Source organism: Microcebus murinus, chromosome 9 (assembly GCF_040939455.1).
Source record: "Microcebus murinus isolate Inina chromosome 9, M.murinus_Inina_mat1.0, whole genome shotgun sequence".
NCBI lineage: Eukaryota > Metazoa > Chordata > Mammalia > Primates > Cheirogaleidae > Microcebus > Microcebus murinus.
In genome coordinates, this window is record NC_134112.1 from 28,143,914 (window position 1) to 28,163,479 (window position 19,566).

General features: G+C 39.8%; 1 protein-coding gene across 1 annotated transcript in view; it reads right to left on the reverse strand.

Annotated features, from left to right (window-relative positions):
- Positions 1-17,479, reverse strand: part of CCDC126 (coiled-coil domain containing 126) — a 37,487-nt gene extending 20,008 nt beyond the window's left edge. The window contains exons 1-2 of the mRNA XM_012773319.2: positions 17,156-17,479; positions 16,667-16,754 (exon numbers count right to left, since the gene is read on the reverse strand). The gene's annotated coding sequence lies outside the window, so the exon portion shown is untranslated. The remainder of the gene's footprint in view (positions 1-16,666; positions 16,755-17,155) is intronic.
- Positions 17,480-19,566: the final 2,087 nt, after the last annotated feature.

Sequence of the window (19,566 nt, forward strand, 5' to 3'; positions counted from 1 at the left end):
GCATTCAGTCACTTTCATTCAACATTTATTGAATCAGCACACAGGTTAGGCACTAGTTAGGGATGCTACAGTCCTACCCTAGAAATTTGTTTTCATTTTCACCCCCTGCCAGCCCCCCCGCTTTTTTTTTTTCTGGCAGGATCAACCAGGTATAGAAATTTGCTTTCAAACCTATTTTTAAAATAAGAAAAAATATTTTTTAATCTTATGCAAAAAATCAAAATGCAAAACACATACAATCAAAGCTTCCCTACTAGATGTATGTGTGTTGAAGTATGTGTAAGAGCGGGGATTTTCTGCCCTGACAATTCACCTGTCATGCTCAGAAAACTCCCACTCTTCCTTTCCCACACCCTGCCATGCAGCCACCCCACAGTCCCTGATGAACCTCTACTAAGTTCTGGGGCTGCAAGGTTTGAACAACCTATCTACTCTTGTGGAAGCGTACCTATCCTGCCAAACCTCACTACAAGCCTGACTATACTACTAGCTGGGTATATTAGTTACTATAGTATAATAATAACTACATTAGGAATTAACTCCTTTACAAGTTTTCTTCTACTTCTGCTTATTTCTTTAGTTACCACACACAGAATAAATCCCCTTAGATCTTATAAAAACAATACCATTAATATCAATACTGGATTACTAAACTTTGCTTTATTAGCAAAATCAGGTAAATATAACCTAATATTTTTTCTACAAAGGTTTTACATTTGACTTGAGTTCAGAAAGTAGAAATTCTAGATTTCCAAGCAAAAATTTTTAAAGTTTTTTTTATATATTTATTTTAAATGTATTCTTCATTCATAAATCTTTACTGGTTCCTCTGTCTCCTCAAGTATGACCTGTGTGTTGAACAATTTATCCTAGCACCCAGTGGGAAGACCAAACCAAAGGCAAAGAGGGACCTTTAGTTAAATAACAGCAACAACCAATACCATAATCAGTTACTACATACCAGATACAACTCTAAGCACCTTATATGAATTAACTCATTTTATTCTCACAACATTGCATACTAATGTTAAGATTCTCACTTAACAAGTAAGAAAACTGAGGCAAGGAGAAATTAAATAATTTGCCCAACATCATACAACTAGATAGTAGTGGTAGAGACAGTGGTTAAAAGCTCAGGATCTTAACCACTGCCCCTCTTCTATAGCAAAGGCAATAAAACAGTAGCAGTAGAAAGTGAAACAGTATACCACTGTTAGTATCACTGAAAAAAGAAAAAAAAAAAGAAAAAAAAAAAAAAAAAAAGAAAGTGAAACAGTGAATAGCTAATGAGCTCTTATTATGTGCCTAACTCTGAGGTAAACACAATGGTTATTTCCTGTAATATTTACAGTAACCCTATAAGGAAGGTATTATTACTATTGTTGTTATCATTCTCACTTTAAAGCCAATCAAATTAAGACTTAGGTTAACCAGCCTAAGATTTTTACCCAGGCCAACTGACTTCAGTTACTTAAACTTTGGCAAGAGCTAAAAGTCCAAAAGTTCAGAATCTATCTAGCTCTATGAGAATTCATAGGTTTTACAAAACTTCACAGAAGTACCAAATCCCAAGACCGTAAGTAATGGCATCAGGCAGAGAACTAGAGATTTACTGGGGCAAGGGGATAGGCTGGGGAATGGGACCATCAAGCACAGGGAGCCTCATCCTTAAGAGGTAAAGCCCTTCCAAGTATGTACAAGCTTAAAAGTGACAGGCTGCTGGCCACCAAGCACTTTGCTTGAAGGGTAAGCGGTGGTACCAACGCCAGACATAGAAAGCAAGCACACATAGTGGACGAGGCAGAGGCCCACTGGTGAAGACATGCCCCCAAACTAATATATCCCAGGGAATAAACAGGCCAAGTTTAAAGCAAGTGTTTCTCAGTGTGAAGGGCCCAAAGATGTAAGTTGCAAACTTTACATAAAGAGCTCATATTACCCTGTACTGACTGTGTATCAAGGCCCAATTATACCACCAGATTTCAGAAAACAGGCCTTCATGAATGAAAGGTCTCTGTATGGACTGTGCCTGCTCAGCACTGCTCTCAACAAAATAAAAGCAGCCCAGGCCGATTGCAGTGGCTCACGCCTGTAATCCTAGCACTCTGAGAGGCCGAGGCAGGCAGACTGCTCAAGGTCAGGAGTTCGAAACCAGCCTGAGCAAGAGCAAGACCCCCGTCTCTACTAAAAATACAAACAAATTAATTGGCCAACTAAAAATATATAGGAAAAAAATTAGCCAGGCATGGTGGCTCATGCCTGTAGTCCCAGCTACTCAGGAGGCTGAGGCAGAAGGATCACTTGAACCACCAGGAGTTTGAGGTTGCTGTGAGCTAGGCTGATGCCATGGCACTCTAGCCGGGGCAACAGAGTGAGACTCTGTCTCAAAAAAAAAAAAAAAAAAAAAAAGCAGCCCAAATGCCCATCTCAGAAGGAAGTCAGGAACTTCTATAGAGACTACTATGGTAAGCAATTTATATGCTTTGTAACTGGTTAGTGTTTATGTTTTTCTATAGTGTTAAGTAAAACATTTAATATGAAAAGGGTTTGTCTTTGGGAATAGCAAAGAGGTGAGAAGCTGTGAGCACTTAATCCCACTCTACACTAAGACATCAAGGAATAAAGTGGTTATGGGAGCTACCAGGAAGAAAGGATACCCTGGAACTTTCCTAAAGTTAAAAAGATGACCCTAAATCAGGTTCAGCATTTCAAAAGCCCACAAGGATTCCCTGAAGCAACCCAAGAAGGCCTGAAAACTACTGTATCTAAGGGTTTTATTTTCACAATTACAAGCAAGGCCAATAGAAGTAACTAAGATTTCTAAAAGGAGACAATTCTGCCTTTGCTCTCTTCTCAGGGAGTGCTTCTCATTAAAATCACCTGGACAGTTTTTTAAAAATCACACCCTATACCAATTAAATTAGAAAGCCTAGGGACGTGAGCCAGGCATCAGCGTTCTATAAGAGCACTAAGTTATTCCAAGGTGCAACAAAGTTTGAGAAATACTGCTCAAATCTCAAATATTTCCATGAAGCAGCAAAGAAAGCTACAGGTAGGGCTGCTAAATTCAAAGTTACCAGTCAGTTCATCAGGTGTGACGTAAGAATCCTATTAGACCTCTGTAATGACCTCAAAGGGGAAGGGGTGAGGGGGACAGAAAACAAGTGACCTTTGCTGGAACCCAAGTCATTACTCGCAGAGTGGGCTAGGCCTTATTATTAGGCAAAGAGGCAGAGTGAAGAGAAAGCAATTTCCACTGCTACCACTTTAGTCTCTAGGATCAATATGAATACACTGTTCTATTCTCTGAGAGCTATGTCTGTGATTTCATAGAGGAAAAAAAAAAGACAGTAAGTTTTGATTTCTTTAGCAACTGAAGGTAATTTACTTATGTACTTTTAATTTAATGATTAGAAAGGAAAATAATTCATAGCTTCAATCCTTAGGAAAGAAAATGAAGGAGTCAATGTCTCTTCTTTGTGTGCAATGTTCAAAGCTGCAAATTATATAGCAGGGGTCCTCAAACTTTTTAAACAGGGGGTCAGTTCACTGTCCCTCAAACCATTGGAAAGTGCGGTGCACATTCCACACATGCGCACTGTGGACTCGGGATGAGTCAGCTGCTAAGCAGGACAGGCAGCTGCGGCAAAAACACCTGGCAGGCCGGATAAATGTCCTTGGCGGGCCGCATGTGGCCGCCGGGGCGTAGTTTGAGGATGCCTGTTATAGAGGAACTTGAACTTTGAACCTCCCCAAGTTTTCTTTATGTTTCAAGTAGTGATCCAGCTCCTGGAAGGCCACCTAGGTCAGGAAAGAGTCTAACTAGAAACCTGACAAGCCAACACTGAAGCTGAGGGCATATGGTACAGGTACCAGTTAGTATCATCTTTATTAGGGAGTCCTTCCTCCACTATGATAGTCTACATTCTTAAAAACTTTTTAATCTTCACTTCTAGGCCACTATATTGTTTGCTAATCACTAAAAAAAACAAAGAAACAAACTTCAAATTCACCCCCCAAGTAACAACTGGAGAGTTTTAAGGCAAAAAATAAAATCATCATCACTTTAATCATCTTTATTATTTTCTCCTAATATAAACTCCTGAATATTTTTAGGGATCTCAGGAGAAAGTTCTCACCCAGCTACAGAAATTACAAAAGAAATTAAAGTCTATATGGCACAAAGGTAGAAGAATCAAGGAGAGGAGACACACTTTAAAGGAAGTGCCAGTAAAGTACTAGATCTGAAAAAGGGCAGCAGAGTGTGGTCCAAGTATCATCACCTCCAATTGGATTCCTACAGCTGTTTCTCAAGTGATTTCCCAGATTCCTCTCCAATCCACTTCAATCCATTCTCATAGGGCACTCAAAATATTCTTTCAAAAACAAAAGTCATAATTTGAGTAGATATTTTGCCAATAAAAAATGTTCAACATCACTAACCACTAGTGAAATGCAAATTAAAACTACTATGAAATACCACTTCACACCCATTAGGATGGCTATTATCAAAAACAAAACAAAACAAAACAAAACAAAAATCCAGAAAACAAGTGTTGGCAAGGATGTGAAGAAACTGAAACTCTTCTGCACCTGCGGTAGGAACGTAAAATGGTGCAGCTGCTGGGGAAAACAGTATGGTATTTCCTGAAAAACTTAAACATAGAATTCTCAAATGATCCAGAATTCCACTTCTGAATATATACACAAAAGAACTGAAAGCAGGAACTCAAAGGGATACTTGTATGCCAATGTTCACTGCAGCATTATTCATAATAGCCAAAAGATGGAAACATGGGGAACCTGTGGCCTTCTGGATCCTTGAGTGTGGTCTTTTGACTAAATCGAAATTTTACAGAAGAAATCCTTTTAATAAAGGGATTTGATCTGTGAAAAAGAGATTTGTTCTATAAAGTTTGTATTCAGTTGAAGGGCCGCTCTTGGGAATCTGGAGGGCCACATGTGGCCTTGAGGCCACAGGTTCCCTACCTCTAAATGGAGAGTTATGATTTAATGGGTATAGAAGTTCAGTTTGGGATGATGAAAAAGTCCTAAAGATGTATGGTAGTGATGGTTGCAAAACAATGTGAATGTACTCAATGTCACTGAATTGTACATTTAAAAAATGGTTAAAATGATAAATTTTAGGTTATGTATTTTTTCACCATACATACCCATAAAAGCATAACATATCATTCCCCTGCTTAAAAACCCTTCAACAGTGTCCCACTGCACTTAAAATAACATTCAAACTCTTTACCAAAGTCCAAATAATCTGACTTCTACCCATCTCTCTCTCTCCTTATCTCATACCACTTCCCTCTTGCTCACAGTATTGTAGCCACACTAAGCAACACACACTAAATTCTTTCTCACCTAAGGGTCTATACAATTGCCATTCCGTGCCTTGGAATGTTCTTTCCATGACTTGTTCCTTTTCATCCTTTAGTACTTAGCTCAAATGTCAGCTCTTCAAAATGTAGCACTCCCATTCCTATCCACCTCCAGCCTCAAGGTACTCTCTACCATTCTCCATATAAATTATCTCCCTAAATCCTGATGCCCTCCCTTAGATAATGGGGACAACAGCACCTAACTAATACTGGTGAAGATTAAACTACCCTTCATAGTACTCAATAAATATTAACCTTTATTATTAGTATCAGGCACTCATGCAACGATGCTACTAAGTCTTGATAATCTGAGTAATGTTAGTTAACAGGCCGGGTGCAGTGGCTCACGCCTGTAATCCTAGCACTCTGGGAGGCCAAGGCGGGCGGATTGCTCGAGGTCAGGAATTCGAAACCAACCTGAGCAAGAGAGAGACCCCGTCTCTACTATAAATAGAAAGAAATTAATTGGCCAACTAATATATATAGAAAAAATTAGCCAGGCATGGTGGCGCATGCCCGTAGTCCCAACTACTTGGAAGGCTGAGGCAGCAGGATTGCTTGAGCCCAGGAGATTGAGGTTGCTGTGAGCTAGGCTGACACCATGGCACTCACTCTAGCCTGGGCAACAAAGCGAGAGTCTGTCTCAAAAAAAAAAAGAATAATAATATAGGAGATGTTTTAACAGACCCAAATAAAACTCTTCTGATTAGTTCTCATGGGCCTCCATAATCCAGTCCCCAAAGATCAAATTTATTTCTCATTAGTCACAAAAATATCTCCCTCAATCAAGCCAGTCTTCTTTCTGCCTCATACAATAGTAATATACCTTATATTCATGTTATATTTTTATTTACTCAGCATGTTTCCTTACATGTTTCCTAATATTCTCTCACTCCATTAGTTAACAGTCAGCTCTCAGAGAGGTCGCAGGCTTGAAAAAGTTTCTACTTAGAATTTGTAGACAACATGAAATATTTCATTGGTATTAAGTCACTGAAGAACTACCCAGTCCTAAAAGATGACATAACAGCATATTGTTGATGAGAACAGTTCATCTTCCAGATAGTCTAAAAAGAGACTAGATAGAATATCTGTTTAAATGCTACCTCAGCTAGAAGGATTTCCAAACCTCATTACCTTATGCTACCCCACACTGATCTTCCAACTCCCACAGCACATTTGCTCTATGCCAATTGATTTTACACATCACATCATCCAGTCATGTGTGTGAGCCTTGTCTCCTTAATTAAGCCCCAAGTCCCTTAACAGGCAAAAATATCGTGCCTTACACTGCTGCCACATCCCACAAAGAGCCTGGTGAACAATCAGCAGTCACTAAGAAACACCTTACTGTTTACTTTTAAACACATCCCTGAACCTAACCCCACCTTCCAAGCAGCCATGTGACTTCCCTGCAATGATTTTGATGGGTAGAGAGGCAAATGATTGAAATCTGGAAGTAAATTAAAGTATCTTCAATTATCCATTTTTGGGCTGGAAGAACCTAAGAATATCTAATCCAATCCCCTCAGATTTCAGATAAAGAAACGAAAGCCCTCAGATGTTTAACACATTTACTGCCATGTGAGTTGTATTTAACTCACACTGGTTTTGAGCCTGGGGCCTCATGAAGCATATGTAACTCACATGTCTTTTCACCTTGGGAGGCTCAAGTACTAGTAATATTTTTCAAGTTACATATAACTCATGCACAGAAAACAATAAAAAATAATAAATTTTTCATTAAATTAGAAAGGATCGTTTTGTTTTTGAAATTTTTATTCTATTTTCATAATAAAACACCATGGCCCCAAGAAAAAAAATTTTTTTTCTAGTGTGGCAGTCAATATGTTAAGTGTCTTGCCTAAAATGAAACAACTAGTTAGTGGCAGAAACTGTACTGATCCAGAATATAGGTCCTGACTCGCTATCTAGGTTTTTTCCTACACCTCTCCCTTACCTCCACTAGAAAGACCATGTTTGTAAATACTGAATGAATTGTAATATTAATGAAGCTCTGTTCTTTTTTGCTTTAAAAGAATCTAAACAGGCCAGGAGCGGTGGCTCACGCCTATAATCCTAGCACTCTGGGAGGCCAAGGTGGGCAGATTGCTTGAGGTCAGAAGTTCGAAACCAGCCTGAGCAAGAGCGAGACCCTGTCTCTACTATAAATAGAAAGAAATTAATTGGCCAACTAACATACATATAGAAAAAAATTAGCTGGGCATGGTGGTGCATGCCTGTAGTCCCAGCTACTCGGGAGGCTGAGGCAGGAGGATTGCTTGAGCACAGGAGTTTGAGGTTGCTGTGAGCTAGGCTCATGCCAGGGCACTTACTCTAGCGTGGGCAACAAAGCGAGATTCTGTCTCAAAAAAAAAAAAAAAAAAAAAAAGAATGTAAACAGAAAATAATAACAGCAGTTTAGAACAATGATCCTAAAGTCCTGAATATACCTAACTTGGACTATTCATTAAATTAACAAGTTGGCCTGTTGAAATTTTGAATGTGCTTTATTCACATAAATCAAACTATTACAAAGTAGCTACAAGAAAGATTTAAGAAGTCTTATAGCTTAGTTTTTTATACAGGCAACATATCAGAATGGAAAAAAAAAAAGTAAAGTAAAACAAAGATAAATACAAGGTATTTTGGAGATAGAGACCTTCACCATGAAAAGCAAACATATAAATACATTTTCAGAAAAAAAATTTGGGGGTACATAAAGGCCTAGGCTAAAACACAATCTTTACTACATGCTATTTCATTTAAAGCATGAAAGAACTTGGTTTATTCATTCATTTGTTCACTCATTCATTCACTATATTTATTAAAGTACTTAGTATGTGCCAGGAACTAGCGATGTGAAAGGTGAAGCAAGACAGACAGGATTCCTGTTCTCCTGGAGACTATGCTTTAGTAGAAGTGGGACAATAATCAAACAAAAGAAACAAACTAATTTCAGCTTGTGATAAACTGCTATGAAGAAAATAAGGTTGATGTGTCTGGGGACGTCTACATGAGGTGTGGGGTCAAGGAAGGCCCTTTGATGAGGTATTATTTGATCTAAGAAAGAGAAGGAAGTATAAGCCTAGTTCTAATTTCCTTTCAAATAAAACTTCTGGAATTCTTTTCTTACCAGAATCTTGGGAGCAGACCATAAACTCCTTATTCCTATTCTCCTCAATACAGACAAATGAGAATGAGGGCTCCCAATTCCCAGCATGGAATGACCTAATCTAGAGAAATCATCCAAATTAAACAGAAGGAAACCCACTTATGCTCCCCTTATGAGAATGGCAGTTCCACCATTTGGTAATATACAGGACAGCAATGATCAGATATGGTGGTCTTTATACAGAAAAACACATTCTTATCGGTGTTTTCTGATATGAAGGGGGCAGTGGCAAGATGAGGTATGCAATAAGACTAGGTAGCAATCTGCCAGTGCATTTACTTAAAACTTGTATTAAGCAATTTTTTTTAATTTTTATTTTTTAGAGACAGTGTCTCACTCTGTCACGTGGGTTGGAGTATAGTGGCAAGATCATGGTTCACTGAAGCCTCGAACTCCTAGGCTTATGATTCTCCTGCCTCAGCCTCCTGAGTAGCTAATGCTACAGGTGTGCACCACAGCACCCAGCTAATTTATTTATTTATTTATTTATTTATTTTGTAGAGACAGGGTCTTGCTATGTTGTACAGGCTGGTCTCAAACTCCTGGCCTCAAATGATCCTCCTGTCTTGGACTCTCAAAGTGTTGGGATTACAGGTGTGAGCCACTGCACTCAGCTCATATTAAGCATTTTAAATAAGACTTTCAAACTCTAAAATATTCCTTGTTAAGGAAAACAAAAGTAGAAAAACAAACATGGGTAATTTTTTTCTAAATTTTTATATTTATTACAGGTACTAATGTCTCTACTCCAATTTACAAGATCTTTGGAGAAAAGTGTTGTTCCAAGCTCTACTATGCTACTTGCCAAACAGCACACTAGGTAAACAAATAATAAGCCGTTTTTCAGTGATTTCTCCCTAGCCAGAAACCTAAAGACAAATACATTAGTCCAGGCCGGGCGCTGTGGCTCACGCCTGTAATCCTAGCTCTTGGGAGGCCGAGGCGGGCGGATTGCTCAAGGTCAGGAGTTCAAAACCAGCCTGAGCAAGAGCGAGACCCCGTCTCTACTATAAATAGAAAGAAATTAATTGGCCAACTGATATATATATATATATATATATATATATATATATATATATATATATATATATATATATAAAAGTAGCCGGGCATGGTGGCGCATGCCTGTAGTCCCAGCTACTCGGGAGGCTGAGGCAGGAGGATCGCTTGAGCCCAGGAGATTGAGGTTGCTGTGAGCTAGGCTGACGCCACGGCACTCACTCTAGCCTGGACAACAAAGTGAGACTCTGTCTCAAAAAAAAAAAAAAAAAAAATACATTAGTCCAATATTATTACTAGAGAAAAGACAAAGATTCAGCAAGCATTTAAACTTTATTATAAAGAAAATGAAGCACAAAAAGGATTAATAAAACATCAAACAAGGCCGGGTGCGGTGGCTCACGCCTGTAATCCTAGCTCTTGGGAGGCCGAGGCGGGCGGATTGCTCAAGGTCAGGAGTTCAAAACCAGCCTGAGCAAGAGCAAGACCCCGTCTCTACTATAAATAGAAATAAATTAATTGGCCAACTGATATATATATAAAAAATTAGCCGGGCATGGTGGCACATGCCTGTAGTCCCAGCTACTCGGGAGGCTGAGGCAGAAGGATCGCTCGAGCCCAGGAGTTTGAGTTGCTGTGAGCTAGGCTGATGCCACGGCACTCACTCTAGCCTGGACAACAAAGCGAGACTCTGTCTCAAAAAAAATAAAAATAAAAATAAAACATCAAACATCAAACAAATGGAGAAAAATTAGGTATACAAATTCTTAGCCCAAGACTCTAATGTTTTTCAAAAGCAAGGAACAAAAATCAACTAGCTAATTTGCAACCAGCACTATTTTTGAAAAACAAGAGAAAACAGAAACCATCAGAGTAGACTGTAGACGCTACAGATTTTGTTTTGTGAAACTTTTCTTTCGGTTTATTTCTTTATTTCTACATATGCAGACGTATGCATGTACACACAGTGATACAGCTGAGCAGTCTTGATATAAAAAGATCTCTTGCTATGTGCTGTAATCAAAAGGTTTAAAAAGCACTGCATTTCACACTGTCTGTCATGAAGTACTTCCTTGCATTTTTATGCAAACGTTGTAATATCAACATTAAAAACATTAATAGATGGCTAATACTACCTTAAAATCTCTTGTTCAAATCTCATTTTTGCATTTATTCACTGCTCTGCTTTTTTTGCTGTTATAACTATAGCTTTAAAGTAACTACCAAAAGCAATAGCAACTAACAGGCAGAGAAGCTCTAACTGAGCCAAAGGTGCTATAAGCAATACTGCCTATTAGTCTCCAAAGGAATTTCAACTAGAGGCATAGATTTATTATTAATACAAAAAGACACAGTATGCTCACCACAGCTCAGAGGTTCAGATAGTTATCTCCGAAATAAACTGTCCACAGACTTGACCCTGGAATGTTATTTCAGGAGAAAGGGCCATTCATAAAATATTTTCTCTGTATGATATTGGCTGAGGCTAATATCTTAGGAGGAGGGAAAAGATGCAGAATTTAACACAGGACACAGCCCACCCACTCCATAATTAGGTCTAAGATTTAAATGCACTGCCTTATGAGAAGCTACACTAAAATTCCAGCTAAAATACAGAAATATGTGTCCCAATATATTAGATCTCACACCCAAATTTTACCACACCTACAAAGAACTGGTGCCTATCCTGCAGAAATTATTCCACAACATCGAGAAGGATGGAATCCTCTCCAACACATTTTATGAAGCGAACATAACCCTGATACCAAAACCAGGAAAGGATGTAACAAAAAAAGAAAACTACAGACCAATATCCCGTATGAATATAGATGCAAAAATTCTCAACAAAATCCTAACCAATCGAAGCCAGGTGCTTGTCAAGAAAATAATTCATCACAACCAAGTGGGCTTTATCCTAAGGATACAGGGATGGTTCAACAAATGAAAATCTATAAATGTAATTCACCATATAAATAGAAGCAAAAACAAAGACCACATGATCCTCTCAATAGACGCAGAAAAGCATTTGACAAAATTCAACACCCTTTTATGATTAGAACGCTCAACAAAATAAGCATAGACGCGGCTCACCTAAAAATGATACACGCCATATATGACAAACCCACAGCCAATATCATACAGAATGGGGAAAAACTGAAAGCATTCCCACTTAGAACTGGAACAAGACAAGGTTGCCCGTTATCTCCACTTCTGTTCAACATAGTGCTGGAAGTCCTCGCTACAGCAATCAGACGAGAGCAGAATTAAGGGCATCCAAATGGGAGCAGAAGAGATCAAACTCTCACTCTTTGCTGATGACATGATATTATACCTAGAAAACCCCAAGGATTCAACCAAGAGACTCTCTGAATTGATAAATCAATTTGGTAAAGTCTCAGGATACAAAATCAATACACAGAAATCAGAGGCATTCATATAAGCCAACAACAGTACAAGTGAGAACCAAATCAAAGACTCAATTCCCTTCAAAACAGCAGCAAAGAAAATAAAGTACCTTGGAATATATTTAACTAAGGAGGTAAAAGATCTCTACAGGGAGAACTATGAAACACTGAAGAAGGAAATAGCAGAGGACGTAAACAGATGGAAGAATATACCATGCTCATGGGTCAGCAGAATCAACATTGTTAAAATGTCTATACTACCCAAAGTGACCTACAGAGTCAATGCAATCCCTATAAAAATACCATCATCATTTTTCACCGATATAGAAAAAATAATTTTCTTATGCTGTGTATGAAAACAGAGAAGACCCCATATAGCAAAATCAATCCTAGGCCATAAAAGTAAAATAGGAGGTATCAATTTACCAGACTTCAAACTATACTGCAAGGCTATAGTAATTAAAACAGCTTAGGACTGGCACAAGAACAGGGATATTGACCAGTGGAACAGAACAGAGAACCCAGATATAAAACCATCCTCATATAGCCAACTAATCTTTGACAAAGCAGACAAAAACATACACTGGGGAAAAGAATCCTTATTCAATAAATGGTGCTGGGAAAACTGGATAGCCACATCTACAAGACTGAAACAAGACCCACACCTTTCACCTCTCACAAAAAATCAACTCACGCTGGGTAACAGACTTGAACCTTAGGTGTGAAACTATTAGAATTCTAGAGAAAAATGTTGGAAATACTCTTTTAGACATTGGCCTAGGCAAAGAATTTATGAAGAAGACCCCAAAAGCAATCACAACAGCAACAAAAATAAACAAATAGGACCTGATCAAATTTAAAAGCTTCTGCACAGCCAAAGAAACTGTCAAGAGAACAAACAGACAACCCACAGAAAATTTTTGCAAGCTACACATCTGATAAAGGGTTGATAACTAGAATCTATATAGAACTCAGGAAAATCAGCAAGAAAAAATCAAACAACTGTATCAAAAAATGGGCAAAGGACATGAACAGAAACTTCTCAAAAGAAGACAGAATAATGGCCAACAAACATATGAAAAAATGCTCAACATCTCTAATCATCAGGGAAATGCAAATCAAAACCACAATGAGATGTCACTTAACTCCAGTGAGAATGGCCTTTATCAAAAAGTCCCCAAACATTTGGTTTGGCCTTTATCAAAATGGCCTTTATCAAAAAGTCCCCACACATTTAGTTCCCTAAATGTGGGCGTGGATGCGGAGAGAGAGGAACACTCCTAAACTGCTGGTGGGACTGCAAACTAATTCAACCTCTGTGGAAAGCAATATGGAGATACCTCAAAATGATACAAGTAGATCTACCATTTGATCCAGCAAGTCTACTACTGGGCATCTACCCAAAAGATCAAAAGTCACTTTATGAAAAAGACACCTGCACTCAAATGTTTATAGCAGCACAATTCACAATTACAAAGCTGTGGAAACAACCCAAGTGCCCATCAATTCATGAGTGGATTAATAAAATGTGGTATATGTATACCATGGAGTACTACTCAGTTTTTTTTTTTTTTTTTTTTTTTTGAGACAGAGTCTCACTTTGTTGCCCAGGCTAGAGTGAGTGCCGTGGCGTCAGCCTAGCTCACAGCAACCTCAATCTCCTGGGCTCCAGTGATCCTTCTGCCTCAGCCTCCCGGGTAGCTGGGACTACAGGCATGCGCCACCATGCCCGGCTAATTTTTTATATATATATCAGTTGGCCAATTAATTTCTTTCTATTTATAGTAGAGACGGGGTCTCGCTCTTGCTCAGGCTGGTTTTGAACTCCTGACCTTGAGCAATCCGCCCGCCTCGGCCTCCCAAGAGCTAGGATTACAGGCGTGAGCCACCGCGCCCGGCCTACTACTCAGTTTTAAGAAACAATGGTGACATAGCACCTCTCGTATTTTCCTGAGTAGAGCTGGAACCCATTCTACTAAGTGAAGTATCTCAAGAATGGAAAATCCAGCACCACATGTACTCACCAGCAAATTGGTATTAACGGATCAACACCTAAGTGGACATATAGGAGTAACATTTATCGGGTGTCAGGCGGGTAGGAGGGGGGAGGAGGAGATGGGTATATACAACAATGAGTAAGATGTGCAACATTTGGGGGATGGACACACTTGAAGCTCTCACTCGAGGGGGGTGGGGGGGCATGGGCAATATGTGTAACCTTAACACTTGTACCCCCATAATACGCCAAAATAAATAAATAAATAAATAAATAAATAAATAAATAAATAAATAAATAAAAGATATTAGATCATTTTTACATGGCATATTCAGGAGAGGGAGGAGAAGACAATAGCACTGAAGATTACAAAGATAGATTAAGAGAAAAGGGGTAAAGTAAGGCATAAAAATAGAAAATGTTAGGACAAAAAGAAAACTACTTACTTACTGTGCTATAGTAAAAATTTAATCTAAAATATACTATGCACACTTCCACTGCTCCACTTGACCAGACTTTTAAAAAAATAATAAGTAAATAAAATATACGATGCAGCACCAGATACTTCAATCACAGAGCTTGACCTGCCACAGCCTCAGCCAATCATGTTTTGTGCCACACGACCCCACCTCCCCTTCCACAGCTAAATAAACTAGCATTGGGCACCCTTGCCAGAGGTCTCCTACACAAAGAGGCCCCAGAGAAAATCAGGAGGTTGGCTGAAAGGACTGAAGGAGAATTCAGAAAAAGAAACAGTGAAGTTGGGTTAAAGGACTGACAAGCTAAAGTTATGAAGAAGCAGGTATAATAGGTACAGAGGTTATGAACAAAAAAAAAAAAGAGATACATTAGGGAGAAAGAGAATTAAGTGGTTCAAAAATGCAGAGAAAATGATTGCAGCTCATGAGAGACAGGGATGAACTGGTCAGTAAAAGTTCTTATTTCTAGCAGTTTTCTAGTTCTTTCATGTATATCCCTTTCCTCAAGGTGGTTTTGAACAACTATATGACCTGGAGAAAGAAAAATCCTAAGACATAAATAAATGATTAAAAGGGTTTATACCAATTTTTTTCCATATTAAAAATAACCTTTAAAAACCCTTATCATTGAAGGTCTGAGCTAGAAGAGTCCTTGGAAGCAAACCAATTTACTATTTTAGAGATAAGAAAATTGAGGACCATAAAGTTGCCTAAGATTATAACAGACAGTGACTGAGCTAGGACAAGGACCCAGGTCTCCCACTCAGGGGTGGGGAACCTGTGTCCCTAAGGCCACATGGCCCTCCAAATCCCCAAGTGCAGGCTCTTGACTGAATCCAAACTTCACAGAATAAATCCCTTTACTACAAGAATTTGTTCTGTAAAATTTGGATTCAGGCAAAGGCTGCACTTAAGGATCTAGAAGTGTGTCCTTCACCACCACACTAAATAACACCAATACAGAAACATTTTCTCAAAACAAGTATTTCTGCAACATATTTTAAAATGAATCAGAAATCTTTATGTATATATGCCTTCTTGCACAGTTTAAGTTTTCAACTTATATTTACTCTCTGGCTCTCTGTTATCCTTATAAAATACATTCATTATATTTTTCCTTTTCTTCCTCATATATATATTTTTTTAATTCATCTGTCACTAAAGACATTACACTCACAATTTCTCAGGCCCACTGGCTTTTCCTCCTTACAACTGTACATTTCAAAACAGCATTTACTCAGGACAAATTATTGCACGGATTGTACAACTCAGGACAAATTATTGCACGGATTGTGTGTGAACTCAAAGTAGTACAGAGCAAACACTTTAAATGAAAAATAAATTTCAATTAAGGATCGGATCATAAAAGATTTCATTGAAGAAAAACTCATCACCATTGTCAGTAAAATTCAGGAGAAAACAGTGCAAGAACAACCAAAATTGAAAAGAGATTAACGTGAAATTTTTCAAGTCATTCCTTACCACATATATTGCATTCATTCAACACGCCTTGAGAACAAAAATTACAACTTGGAAACAAAAATCCCACAGGGGGAGAAATTATTAATCAGTGAGAAAGTGTAGAGAGAGGTAGAAAAAAAAGTTGACATAGGGTAAAAATGATAAAGCCCGGCGACAAGACTGCAGAATACCTAGATGCACTCTGACAAAACAAACACTTAAGCTCCTCTAAGGATCCTCAAAGGACACACTGAGGAGGACGGGGAGAGGTGAATAAATCCTTGTATCTCTAAAGCTGATCCACAGAAAAGCAGAGTCATCAATTTCCCAAGAATAAACTCAGCCATCTTAAAACGGGGGAAATTAAGAAGATGGCACAGTTTAAAGAATGCTTTGCTTAGGTTTAAGGTGAACAAAGTATAAAGTGCAGAACACACAAACTACGATGCTAATGATTAAACAAAGAAAAGCACAACTATTAAGTCCAGAGGCCACTTCAGTCACAGCTAATGAAAGTATCACATTCAAAGGATCTTTTCACCAAATGAAGAACTGATGACGTTATACGCATATTATTTCTCAATTCTAACAATTTAGAGGTGTGTGTTTTGATGAATGAGAAAATTTAGGCTTTGCGCCTTGAATTAACCAAGATCACCAAGGCAGGCTGTGAGACCATCGGGATTCGAATCCCGGGTGGCCGAGCCACAATACCGCCACCGTCAACAATCAACACGGCAGTTTAAGTTCGTCCTTACCAGTCACCGAAGAGATGAGTTCTGAAGAAGGAGTTCATTCTAAAAAGGGCATCGGACTTTCTCTCTCTCAAAGTAGAACAGAACTGAGCTGTCAAAGACAGAAGAAGAAGTGAGAGCGGCTGCCGCCGGGGCTTTCCATCCCGGCATCTCAGCACCGAGCCCGCCACGCTCGACCCCGGCAGCCCGAGCCGCACTCCGTTCTCCGCCCCGGGCCGCCAGGGCCGCGGCTGTCAGACCCGGAGGGGCAGGGACTTGGCCCGTAGGAAGAGACAAAGAGCCTTCCCGGCCGCAGCAGGGGGCTGCCGGCCCGTCCGCGAGCCGGGTTTCCGCGGCAGGGGCCCCGGCGGGGCGGGGATCCGGGCCGGGGGCGCGGCGAGGGAGGAGCGGCCGCCGGGGTGTGGGGGGGCCCGAGGGGCTGTGCGAAAGGCGCTGGCCGGGCCGGCGGGGACGCCACCACCCGCCGCGTCCCTCTCGCCCCTTCCCCATTACCTTGCCTGTGGGCTTCTCGTCACGGTCGCCGAAGCCCCTGCGTTTCCGAGCCCTAGCGGCTCAGCGAAAGCCGATTAGCGGGCGTCAGCTGAGTCCGGCACTCGTGAAGCAGCCTCCAGGTCGGGATGGAGAAAGGCCGGGGGGTGGGAGTCAGGACGCGGTTGGTTCCCAGCTAGCGATCTTACTCCTCTAGTCCCTCGCACTCCGCTTCCGCACCGCCTCCCAGCCCGACCCTTCCCCCACTCCAGGGCCCGCGGCGCGCAGCATTGTGGGGGATGTAGTCCTGGAATGAGGAAGACGCGGCACGTGCTTCCATCGCCCTGCACCTACTCCGGGTCAGAGCGACGCCGTTGCGCGGCAACCAGAGAGGGGCGGCCGACTCCTTCCGGATTGGAAGACGAGCCCGCGAGAGGGCGTATCCTCAGCCTTAACTCGCTGCGGGCGCTGGAAGGAGGGCGCAGGCGATTTACACCCCAATCTCCAGTCGGGAATCGACCTTCCTAATGCTGCTGACTTGAGGTCCGGGAGCTTAGTAGTGCTTAAGTGTGCTCCAGACAAGAATGTCCCGTATTGCCACTGAAGGTTTTCAGCCAGTGGAGTAAGGCAAGAAAAATAGAACTAAATGGGAGAAAAGAAAATTATTTTTTCACAGATTCTATAGTTATGTATGTGGCAAATCCAAAAGAATCTACAGGTGAACTGCTACAATAATAAAAGAGTTTAACAAAGTTAATAGATACAAAAATCGTATTTTTCAAAAATCAATATTTATTTATATATGCGAGGAAAAGAGAGAATTTCTTAAAAACATACCATTTACAATAGCTCCAAACAAATATCAAGTACCTAGTAATAAATCAATCAAAGAAGTGCAAAACCTGTGTGAGGAAAACATTGAAAGACATTGAAGAAGACCTAAATAAATAAGAGATATAATCATGGACTGGAAGATTCAATACTGGGAGACATCAAGACTCTCCAAATCTCTCTATAGATCCAGTGCAATTCCAGATGAAATCTCAATAGATTTGTGTATATGTGTGAAATACTGGACAAGCTAATTTAAAATTTTGTGGAAGAGCAAAAACAAGCATTCATGAAAAAGAGGAGGAAGAAGAAAAAAAGAGGAGAGGGAGGATATCTGTGTTACCAGATTTCAAGCTGTATTATAAAGCTGTCAATCTAAATAACAAACAGAATCTCTAAAAGAAAAAGACATTTGTTCGGAAATAGCGCATTGTAATGGGAATACATCTGTCATAGTTAACTATGTGTGTATTCAGGGAGATAAAGAAAGACAAATATTTTTAAAGGAAAAATGAGGATTACATAACTTTCAATATGATCTTCCTCAGCTATAAGAACCGGTATAACAAGGGTGATCCAATTCTGAGGTTGGACAGGCAATTGCTGGGCAGACGTCCTTGCAAAAGCATTTATTGTATAAGGTTGTGATGGGCTTTGCATAAGGTTGTAGCTTTTGCATAGTCTTTTGTGATAATTTTATCAGGCATGAGAATCCTATGTTCTTAGTTTTCCCCAGCCCTATTTGGCAGGGTTATGGGGTTTTTTTACACAAGTGACTCCACTTTGGTTCTTTCAACTTTCAACTTTGATAGTAGTTAGAGCAGTGTGTTGTATTAGATCAATGATAGACAAATGTATCAACAGAACAGAATAGAGAGCACAGAAAGTCTCAGCCATACATGGAAATTTAATTTATGTTGTCAAGGTGGCAATGTAAAGCAATGCCTCAAAGAACAGTTTTCAGGCGGGCGTAGTGGCTCACGCCTGTAATCCTAGCACTCTGGGAGGCCGAGGTGGGCAGATTGCTCGAGGTTAGGAGTTCGAAACCAGCCTGAGCAAGAGCGAGACCCCGTCTCTACTAAAAAGCGAAAGAAATTAATTGGCCAACTAATATATATAGAAAAACTTAGCCGGGCATGGTGGCGCATGCCTGTAGTACCAGCTACTCCGGAGGCTGAGGCAGTAGGATCACTTGAGCCCAGGAGATTGAGGTTGCTGTGAGCTAGGCTGATGCCATGGCACTCACTCTAGCCTGGGCAACAAAATGAGACTCTGTCTCTAAAAAAATAAAAAATAAATAATAAAAAGAACAGTTTTCAATAATTAATTAGTGCTGGGACAAATAGTTTTCCATTTAGAAAAAAGAATAAAACTGGACTCTTCAAATTACACACAAAAGTCAATTCTTGGTGGGTAACAGGCATAAATTTGAAAGGCAAAAGATAAAGCTTTTATTGTTTTTAAAGATAATGTAGCATCATATATCCATGACTTCAAGGGTAGGGGACAGTCTTGTTAAACTAATCCAAAAAGCACTAACTGTAATAGAAAAATGGATAAAATTGACTAACTTAACATTAAGACTTGGTTTCATCAAATTACAC